The sequence below is a fragment of the Meleagris gallopavo genome, chromosome 1, assembly GCF_905368555.1.
Source record: "Meleagris gallopavo chromosome 1, MGAL_WU_HG_1.1, whole genome shotgun sequence".
In the NCBI taxonomy this organism is placed as follows: domain Eukaryota; kingdom Metazoa; phylum Chordata; class Aves; order Galliformes; family Phasianidae; genus Meleagris; species Meleagris gallopavo.
In genome coordinates, this window is record NC_139404.1 from 130525086 (window position 1) to 130535595 (window position 10510).

The 10510-nt window shown below is 47.9% G+C and overlaps 1 protein-coding gene across 6 annotated transcripts in view; it reads right to left on the minus strand.

Annotated features, from left to right (window-relative positions):
- REV1 (REV1 DNA directed polymerase) overlaps positions 1 to 5096 on the minus strand; it is a 52745-nt gene extending 47649 nt beyond the window's left edge. For 4 of the 6 annotated variants that reach the window (XM_085213945.1, XM_085213936.1, XM_085213927.1 and 1 more), the window contains exon 1: positions 4904 to 5095. The gene's annotated coding sequence lies outside the window, so the exon portion shown is untranslated. Of the gene's footprint in view, positions 1 to 641; positions 738 to 2640; positions 4394 to 4903 lie in introns of those variants that run through there. The other 2 variants (XM_085213916.1, XM_085213963.1) reach the window with 2 other exon arrangements.
- Positions 5097 to 10510: the final 5414 nt, after the last annotated feature.

Genomic DNA, 10510 nt, shown 5'->3' on the forward strand with positions numbered 1-10510 from the left:
GAGATAAGACATCCATTTTGTCAGGCTCAAGTGGTATGTGATGTCAAATACTAAGAAGGACCATCTCTCTACACCCATACGGGTGCCACTAAACATGTAAATCATAGAATCACAGAATGGCCTGGGTTGAAAAGGACCACAGTGATCATCTGGTTTCAACCCCCTGCTATGTGCAGGGTCACCAACCACCAGACCAGGCTGCCCAGAGCCACATCCAGCCTGGCCTTGAATGCCTCCAGGGATGGGGCATCCATAACCTCTGCGGTGACAAAACAAGGGAAAATGGCTTAAGCTCAAAAAAGGTAGATTTAGGTTAGATATAAAGAAAAAGTCTTTTACAGTGAGGGGGGTGAAGCACTGGAACAAGTTGCGTAGGGATGTGGTTGATGCCCCATTCTTGGAGACCTTCAAGGCGAGGCTGGATCAGGCCCTGGGCAACCAGATGTAGCTGTGGTGTCCCTGTTCATGGCAGGGGAGTTGGACCAGATGGCCCTTAAAGGCCTCTTCCAACTCTTAGTCTTTTAAGATTCTATGAATCTATCACTCCTTTTGTTTTGTTTTGTTTTTTTAAAGGTAACAAACTACAGGAGCTCAGAGAACAAAGAGAAAGCATCTCAGTATGGTTGTCTCTTAACTCTTACCTTGGTATCCACTATTTGCAACCTCTAGAGAAAGTATAGGTTAAGGCAAACTTTTCATCTGATCCAGCATATTTTCAAGTTTCCTCTTAGATTCAGCTGAAAGAGATTCAGTATTTCCTTGGTAAAACACAGTTGGAAGTTCATTGGAGAAAACAAAAAAGCTCTAATTCATTAGATCCCTGCATGAAGCTCAAATCTGAACTGCATTCTTGGCCCAAAGTGGTTATAAATTGTATTTTCAATACAGCCAACATTGAAACATTACCATCCTACTTAGTAGAAACATATCAATACAAAAAGGCCACAGAGCAAATATGGCCTTCCCCAGGCAAACACGAGCTCCGTAGAACTTAGCAGGTTAAAAATCAACATAGAAACTACAGGAATTATTACGGAGAAGAAACACGTTATTTTAAGATCCTTATCAACAAGAAATTAAAATGATCATTCTTTACCTCCTGATCCCTCTGAATGCTTAATCAAAGGGTTGCTTTAACAGCTTACAAAAAAATGCAATTTCAGAAATCTAGGAAATAGAGACTGAAAAGCCCTTTTCCCCTGTTCCCCAATGATCTCACGTTTCCTTAAAACAAAAGGCAGACTCAGAAACCAGCACAGTATCTTTTTACTACAAACCACTATCTCATTTCTTTAGCAGAATTAAGAGTTGCATTAAAAAAACATAAAGCAGTAAAACAAATTTACTCTGCTTGGTTAATTGCACTCATTGTTACTCAGGGGTGTGGGCTTTCCTACCTGTAAGAATTAATCACTTATTTCATGACTTCCTTTAAACTTCAACAGCTTAGGTTTCCAAATTGATCTCAGTGGAGAACAACCATTTGTCTGAGATGCTTACTCATCATGCCCTGGCCTAACAGCTGATCAGAATCACTTCAGAGGGATGAAGTCACAAACACAGCAGACAGAACTTTATTTTACTTTGAAGATTCACTGGCAGCTGACCAGAAATGTTTGTAACTAGTCCCAACCCTCTGCCAAAACCTACCGCGTGTCTTGCCCTGCCAGAAGATGGCAAGTTTCTAAGTGAAGAAAACTCAGAGCAGATCTCAGCCCTACTCTGCACAGCATCAGCACTGACTTCAGGTTTTGACAATCAAACCAGTCCACCTGCATTTATGGGAACAGCTCTGCACGGTACCTGAGCGGCATAATTTATCCTGAGCTAAGTTATCTGTTTCTCAGGACTACTTCCTTTTACAAATCAAGAAACTGAAAAGGTCTTTACGAGTTCAAGCAAACCAAATAAGGAGGTAACAAATGTTAATTTCCTTATGTTGGAATTTGGTAAAAATAGCAAGTTAAACAAATGCAGAAGAGTCACCCACAATATGTCTGAACTTTGTTTATGCCAGCAACTAAGTTTAAAACCATGAAGTTCAGCTCTATTAAATAGGATGAACACCAACTAATAACCCAACTTAAAGAAGCTTTAAAGATAGCAAATGAATTAGGAAAAAAAAGAAAAAAAGTGATAGTACTTTATGTTTTCCAAAAGCTAATACTGAAATTCGGGAGGCAGGGTCTGCTTCAGCAGTTGCTGCAAAGAATATAAAAGACAAAGCGATCAATTCTATGAGTATACCAAACTAAAAATCTCTCTTAGATGAACTTAATGGTCACAGATTCCTTAAGTACAAGTTTCAGTTAGTTTGGACAAGACAAGCAAGAGGAAGTTATCATCACTGCTCTGAATTTAAAGCTGTTCTGCATACTCATCTCAGCTCCACTGAAGACGAAGAATGAAGAAGGGTTTCCTAATTCTCATGAGCACCAGTTACTCCACAAGAAACAGAGAGGCAGGGGGACCTCAGACACCAGAAGTCCTTCTCCCTCTGCCTCTCCAATTAAACAGTTGTCTGGTTTCCACAACAAAGCAGAAGGCTGCTATTGGGGAAAAGCATTACAAAAATTTGTCTCTTAAAAAAAAGACATTTCCACAATTATACTACATGAACCACGTTTGAGAATTCCTCACCTGTTCCTCACGCTCTTCTGCATCCACTTAGATTTGCTTCTTACTTTCACCATTCCTTATAACTGCACGGCCACTCTCATTTCTATTTGCTTCCAATTCTTCTTCATTTTGCTACGCTTAGGTAAACACATGCCACTATCATCAAATTAATCTACACTGTATTCCTGGAGGAGGGTTTCAACATTTGGTTATTTAGCTCCCTTGTTACAGCTACACCAGGCAAACAAACTGCTAAGAGCTGACAGAGATCTCAGAGATAATAATATACACCTTTAATTAAAACGGAAAGATGTTTAATATAAAAATCATTCTTCATAAAATAAACAATAGCTAACAGATTAAATGGGGAAAACACATGGGTAGGGTCAGATAAGTTATTCTTTCTCTACTTGTCCTAAACAACTGATTTATTAAAAAGTCTGTGTAATCACATTATTTTTCCTGCGTACTCAAAGCCAGTTTTTGTATCTGACTCTGCTGATTCCTTTTTTTAATCTCTCCAATAGCTGAAAGGGATGGCAGCAAGGCCGAAAATTTTTCACGAGGCTTTTTTAGAGCAGACATCCCAGTCAAGGGATGAGAAAAGGCTCATCTGGCTCAGCAGCCAGCAACAAGACACTGCATCACACCAAGCTGTGACTCACTGAGAGTACACACATGCTCTCCAGAGGGATGGCCTGGAGACACCTCTGCAGTACCAATTAGTGTGAAGACACTCATACTGTCTGTACACAAACACAGAGTTTATTAGAGATGCTTGAAATATGGTTTGGTGTTTGGTTTTTTTTTTTCTTCTTCTTTTTTTGCTATTATCATCTTAGTTTTAAAATAATCTATCTTTAAGTAGTCAAACACTGGTAAGTCACAAGGCAGATGTCTGCACTGAGCCTCTCCTGTCCTACCAATGACCTCCAGTCTGACAGTTTGGGATTATTTACTAACAGGGATTTGGTGCACTGTCCAGTGGGAGAACTGGATTGACTGAAAGACAATTACGGTGGAAATGAGTAGCACACGCTTGAGGCAAGATGGCAAAGAATGAATCTGTCAGAGATTTGGATTCCCGTGTTAAATATCACAAACCTTAATAATACCAAACTAGTGCAGAAATAAAATTTACGTATAATCTCTTACAGCTAATAGCAATTAGGCTAGAAGTACACTATCAGAGCAACAACAGCACGTAAATGAAAAAAGAATTCAGCTCATGTAGTTACAATCCACCGGTTTTGCTCCTTCGGGTTATGCCATCAAATGAGAGATTGGATCTGGACTTTAAATCACGATGCACAATCAGCATCAACTCCTCTTCTCATGAAGGATATCTCCCATTACCGTAAGCGGCGTATTCGCAGGCCTGACATTTTGAAGGCCGACATCGATTTGAAAGCAGCAGAAATAATGGAATATCGCAGCACGCAAGGCGGATTTTCTACCCAAAACAATCACGTGCCGGCGATATTATCTGTCTGTTCCCTGGCTTTCCGTGCCGTTACGGTGCATCTCACACGGGGAGGGGGGAGGCCGCCCGCTCATAGCCGCAGGTCAAGCCGACACCAACCGGCCAGCAAAACACAGCAGCACGAGATGGGGAAGGAAGAAGCGGCGGCACGGCTCACGCCCGCCCTGGCGGTCGGCAGGCACGAGCCCGTGCCCAGCACTATTGCTCAGCAAATACAACTCGCAGCCCACGCGGCGGATAACCGCAGGCAGCGCTGCGTGCGGGATCACAGAGCTGCGACACGGCTCGGGCCAAACCCTCCCTCCCCCCTAAACCCACCCCACCTCCTCCTCTTCCTCCTCCTCCTCCTCCTCCCCGCCACCACCTATTTCCCTGCAATGACCCCTGCGCCGGTTCGGCGCCGGCGGCGTCCCCGCAGCCCCGTGTTGTGTCTGCGGCCGTGCCCCATGTGACAGCCGGGCACAGGCACACAGGTGCGGCTCGGGCCGCGCCACAAGAGCGGGCACAGCCCGGCCCAACTTGCGACCCGCGCGCGCTCCCGGGGGGCTCCGTGCCCCCTCCCCCCGCACAACGCCCGCCTCTCCGCGCGCGCCGGGCCCCCGCCGGCGGTTACATAACCCCCCCCCCCCCCTCCCTTCCTCCTCCTCCTCCTCCTCCTCCTCCTCTTCCCGCCGTTGAGGAGCGGGGTCGAGCCCAGGCCGCGGGCCCGGGGAGGGGCTGAAGCTGCGGGCCCCGCCGCGCCGGGCCGCCCGCACGCAGAGCCGCGAGGGGAAAGGGAGGCGGCCGCCGCCGCTCGCTCACCTTCCGCCGCTGTGTCCCAGACGAGCATTCCCGTGCGCCGCCGCCTCCGCCTGCCCCGCCGGGGCTTCACATCGCGGCTCCCCCCGGCACAGACGCAAGCAACCGCCTCCTCCCCGCCTCACTCAGCCCGGCCGCGCTCTCCCCCGTTCTCCCTTCCTTCCTTCTTTCCCCCTCCTCCCCCTCTCGGTGTCCCCGGCAGCGGCCCCTCCTCCCCCCCGCCCTTCCTGCGAGCGCGTCACGAGAGAGTCTCGCGCCACCAACCGCCGCTCGGTCAACAAGCGGCGCGCGCCGGGCGGGCCGGCTCGCCCCCACCCCGCCCAGCCCGCTGACGAGGCGCCCCCTGCCGGCCGGCACCCGGCGTAACGCCACCGCCGAGAAAGGCGCGGGAGCGCCGGCAGTCGAACACGTGACGGCGGGGCGGGGCGGGGCGCGCCGCTCCCGCGCCTCTCCGCCTCCCTACGCACGGATGGACTGCGGGAGCTGCGGGATTGTGGCGCCCCCTCGCGGTGCTCTGCGGAGAGGACGAGAGGGCAGCCCGTGGTGCGGCCCCGCGCTGTGGCGCAGCGGGAGGGGCGTGGGTTGGGCCGAGCCGGCAGCGTTCCGCCAAACCGGCCTCTGCCGCCGCTGGTGGGGATCCTGGCTCAGGCCTGCTTCTGCTGCGTACTGGTGGCAGAAGTCATAGAATCACTTAGGTCGGAGAGGCCCCAAGGTCATCGAGTTCGGCTGTTAACGTAGCACAGCCGAGTCTATCACTACACCATGTCCCTAAGCACCACAGCTACACGTCTTAAATAGCTCCAGGGTCAGGATTCCACCACTTCCCTGGACAGCCCATTCCAATGCCTCCCTCACTGTAAAGCAATTTTTCCGTGGCGCAACCCTCTCATCCTATCACCGTTACCTGGGAGAAGAGGCCACCCCCCACATCACCACAGCTCCCTTTCAGGTCATCGTAGAGAGCAGTAAGGTCTCCCCTGAGCATCCTCCATACTAAATAACCCCCAAAACAAGACGATTTCTTTGCTTGGGCTTTCTATGACTAGCTGGCATATACTTGCCACTTACGTCAAGCCATGTGGGCCTTTCTCCAAGCTCTTCCCATGTTACACCTCAGGAGAGAGCACTGGAGATACTGTGACATATGCTGAGGAGAAGCTGGGAGGAAGGAAAGTTCAGTTATGGAGGAAGACATAGGGGATGTGGTGAACCTTGTACAGGAAAGCAGGCATTACTGTGGTGTGAGAACATGGACTCAGCCTTAGGGATGAGGGCATACACAGAATCATAGAATCACTCAGGTTGGAAAAGACCTTAAAGATCTCGAGACCAACAGCAACATAACCATAGTATCCTAACTCTAACAGCCCTCCGCTAAATCATGTCCCTGAGCACCACATCCAAATGGTTTTCAAACACATCCAGGGATGGTGACTCAATCACTTCCCTGGGGAGCCTATTCCAGTGCTTAACAACCCTTTCTGTAAATAAATGTTTCCTGATGTCTCTCTTTGTAACAGAAGTCCTTAACTATAACCCTCCTTCTTCCATCTGCATTGTCAGAACAGAGAAACAGTTGTCCTGTGTTGTGGAAAAAAAAAGTATTTTCATGCTCTGCTCTGTGTGAGGGAATGCAGACTTTCATGACTGCATTTTCCTCATAGTTACTTCATACTGATCAGGGTATCCGGGTTGTCGAAGAAGTCACATTCAGGTTTACTGAAGTCTGTTGACAATCAGGTATTTTAGCCAGGATGTGGATTCTTCATTTTACTTAGATTTTTTTTTAAAAAAAAGAAAATCATCTTCTTTTTAATTTATTTTTCGTGAAAAAGAAAACCAAAACATTTGGGTTTTCAATGAAGTTTCAATGAATTTCAATGAAACTCATATTCAAAATCTGCCAGGTAGAAGTCCTAACTAGAGTTTTGACCAGCTTTAACCTCTCAAATTTTAGAGGCATTTTGGCTGGCTGTTTTCTCCACAGTTCTGATCAGAAGTTATATTATCCACTCATATCAACATTTTTGAAAGATACTTTGCTCAAAAAGGATGTATCATTTAAAGTGCATCCATCTCACTGGGCCAGCATTTTCCATTTTTGCTGAGAAACGCCTCTACCAACGTCAGCCCGTGCCAGTCCAGAGCAAACTGTTAAAAGTGCTGTGTGATTCGATGCATCCATTACTTTTTCCTTCCAGAGCTGTTTCTCCAGGGGGCAGTTGAGGAGCAGAAAGGCAGAAAGACAAGTAGAACAGGGACTAATTTAGGTTATTAAGAACAGCTTTAAAATGGTTAGTCAATGATTATATTTTATTTTTAAATAGATGCTGGCATATAAGCAAATTATAAGAGGAACCAACAATTATTTAGAGGGGCTTATGGGGACAACAATTTTGTTGTGTAAAGTAAAGCTAGGATAGGAGTTAACAGTGAAAAGACTGAAGGAACCATACAGTGCTTTCAACAAAGATGCATATCATTAGAAGAAAAAGGAATTAAGAAGATAAAAGTATGAAAGTTTAGGTAAAGGGATGAGTATTAATGGTGGTGATTTTCTTCTGTGTCTGAGGAAGCTCTTGCTTTGCAGTGCATCTCCACCAGCAGGTTCCTAAACTGACATACAAACATATGAAGTTATGGTAGCCAGATTTAGAATGGGGTCATATGCTTATTCATCGTGTAAATATTTACAAGTGCAGACTGGCTCACAGTGTGCTCATTTTAGTAAAATAATTCTTGCTGTCTTCACCAAGTTTGGAATCAAATCTTGGTTTGGGGAGAGAGGCACTGTATGTGCAGGCCTCTGTTCAATGAGACTCTGCTCCTAGTTGGAGCATCTCAATGAGATAAGCATTACTGGTAAGCAGCTTTTACATATAAATCTTGCTTTCTGAGTCAAAATCTGCGCCATGGTACCAAAAAAAGTAACTCTGATGTAATTTCAGTCACTTCACCACAAAGGAATTTCAGGTGAAATACAGGAGGCTCTATGTCATACTACTTTGTGGCCTAACAAGGGAGGCATGACCAGCAACGACTGTGGGTGCTGTGACCTCTGAAGGCTGTTGTCATAAATACAGAGAACTCTGGGCCTCCTCTTGTCAGGGAAGGCTCTAAAGCACCAGCTGAAGGCTTGTCCCTGTCTTGATGCTTCTGCATGTTCCTTCTGCTCTCATGTATTTCCCAGTTACTTGACTGGTTTTGAGCAGCCATCATACATATAAATAAAAGGGCCAACAGGAACTCCGTACTTTGCTGTGTCTCAGAAAGAGGAATGGGTAGAACACAACACTGACTTTTACATTGCTTGCTGTTGTGCTGCTCTGTAAGTTAAGTTTGAACAGGAAAGAACTTCCACTTGCTTGACTCTGCTAGAGTCATGTTGGTCATCCAGTAAAAAGGCGGCCCACCGCCCTCACATCACCTGCAGAGACAGAGGCTAAGCAGCATGAAGCTGATAACCAGATGCTGCTCTCCGATTTTCCATAGCAGGATGGCCGAAGTTGGAAGGGGAGGGACGCCTCGACTCAGGTTCAGTTTTCAGCAGCAACTGAAGAGGTGAGAACGGGGAGGACGCCGAATTCACCACCTGGGCTCTCTTTCCCTTCTAATGCCGACATGCAGAGCCACGCCATTCGGAGGTCTGACGGACACAGCGCACCCCCCAGCCCCGCTTGCAGTAGCTCTGTCGCACAGCTGCGCGCCCGCCAGCTGCACGCAGCCGGAGGGACGCACCTGCCTCTCCCAGCCACAACACCCAGCGCCGTGCGAGGCGGCCTGACGCAGCAACACCTGACGGGGAGGCGGGGGCACTGCGGAGCGAGCGAGAGCCGCCAGCAATCCGGTCACGGCGCGGCCAAGCCGTGCTGCATTGCGGGCCGCGCCCCGAGGCCGGGCACCGTGGGGCGGGCACGGCCCCGGCGGCGGCACCGCCCCGGGATGAGGCCGCGGCTCCGCAGGGCCAGGCGAGGGGGGGCGGCTCGGCGGCGCGCTGCCCGCTGCTGACACCGTGTGGAGCCGCGCTGAGGCTGCAGCGCGCTGTGTCGTCCCGGGTTCTTCCGCGGGTGGTCCCGCTGGAAACGCTGCCGAAAGACCCCGGTCCCGCTCCGTGGGTGGTTAGTAGAAGAGCTGCCTACGTGCTCGGCGGCGGTTTTCTACCGTCGAGGTAATTATGAATGACGGAGACACGTTTCACAACTCCCGCAGTGCTGTAGTAACGCACTCTGCCCTAAATATTGACTTGTAAAAGCTGCAGGGTTATTGCAGCCGTTATCCCTTTTGTTTCACGGTAAGCAGTGCAAAGTGCCGTTGTAAAATCTGATCTGCAGCGTTTGGTTGCGGCATTAATATGTTACGTAAGGCATATCGCTCCTAAAGCACAATGCAGTTGGATATTTTTAGCAGGAAGATATGTTTTTGTTGCAATTGTAATTAATCAGCTCTGCTCAGCAGATCTCCTCTTGCTCTTTCAAGAGTGAAAGAAGCTAGGAAAGGTTTCTAGCCAGGGATGGAAATCCCTCTGTCTCCTGCATGGTTTTAAAGCATCACAGAAAAAAAAACCGAAAAAAAAAAAAACAAAAAAACCCAAACCAAACCTCTGCAGGATAACCTACAGTAGCAAACAACCTGTTTTTGTTGTTGTTTACAGAGCAGTTCTGAAAGGCTAACATCCCACAAGATCAAAACTTGTGGAGAGAACAGCGGTCTGCACGTGGGCCTGCATTAGGGGAAATGGCTGTGGGGCTTGGGACAGAAGGCACTCACACAATAGTAAGCTGAAAAGTGATGGGAAGCAAAACAGAGAAAAACAAACTTTGGAAGGTTATTGGAAAGAACCAGAACAAAGAGCTCTGGGGCTTAAGAGGGCAGTGGTCATGGCATTGAGCATGCCAGAGTTCAAGAAGTGTCTGGACAGTGCCCTCAGATATACGGTCTGATTTTTGGGTGGTCCTGTATGGAGCCAGGAGTTGGACGCAATGATCCTTATGAGTCTCTTCCAACTCAGGATATTCTATGATTCATGATTTTGTTAATGACGAGGAAGCGTGGTTCTTAGGTTACTACTGCTGTCCACAGAACCAGTGGTTGAAGGGAAATATGTCACCAATGGGTATTTCTCCTATGTCCTCATCTTGCCCATCTAACAGGAACAAAAATATTGGCACGTGAGCCTATTCTGATGGCTTTATTTTTCCAATTTAGAATTATAGTATTGCATGGGTTGGAGGAGACCTCTGGAGATCGTCAAGTCCAAGCCCCTGCTAAAGCAGGTACCCTACAGCAGATCACACAGGTAGGCGTCTAGTCAGGTCTTGAATATCTCCAGAAGAGACTCCACAACCTCTCTGGGCAGCCTGTTCCAGTGCTCCATCACTCTCACAGTAAAGAGGTTATTCCTCGTGTTCATTTGGAAATTACTGTGTTCTAGTTTGTGCCTCTTACTCTGTTATTCTGTTGCTGCACGCCATTGAAAAGAGCATGACCCCATGGACTTGACTCCCACACTTCAGATATTTATGAACAGTGATGGGATTTCTTCTCAGCCTTCTCTTCTCCATGCTGAAAGGAGATGCTCCAGGCCCCTCATCATCTCTGTGGCCTTTTGCT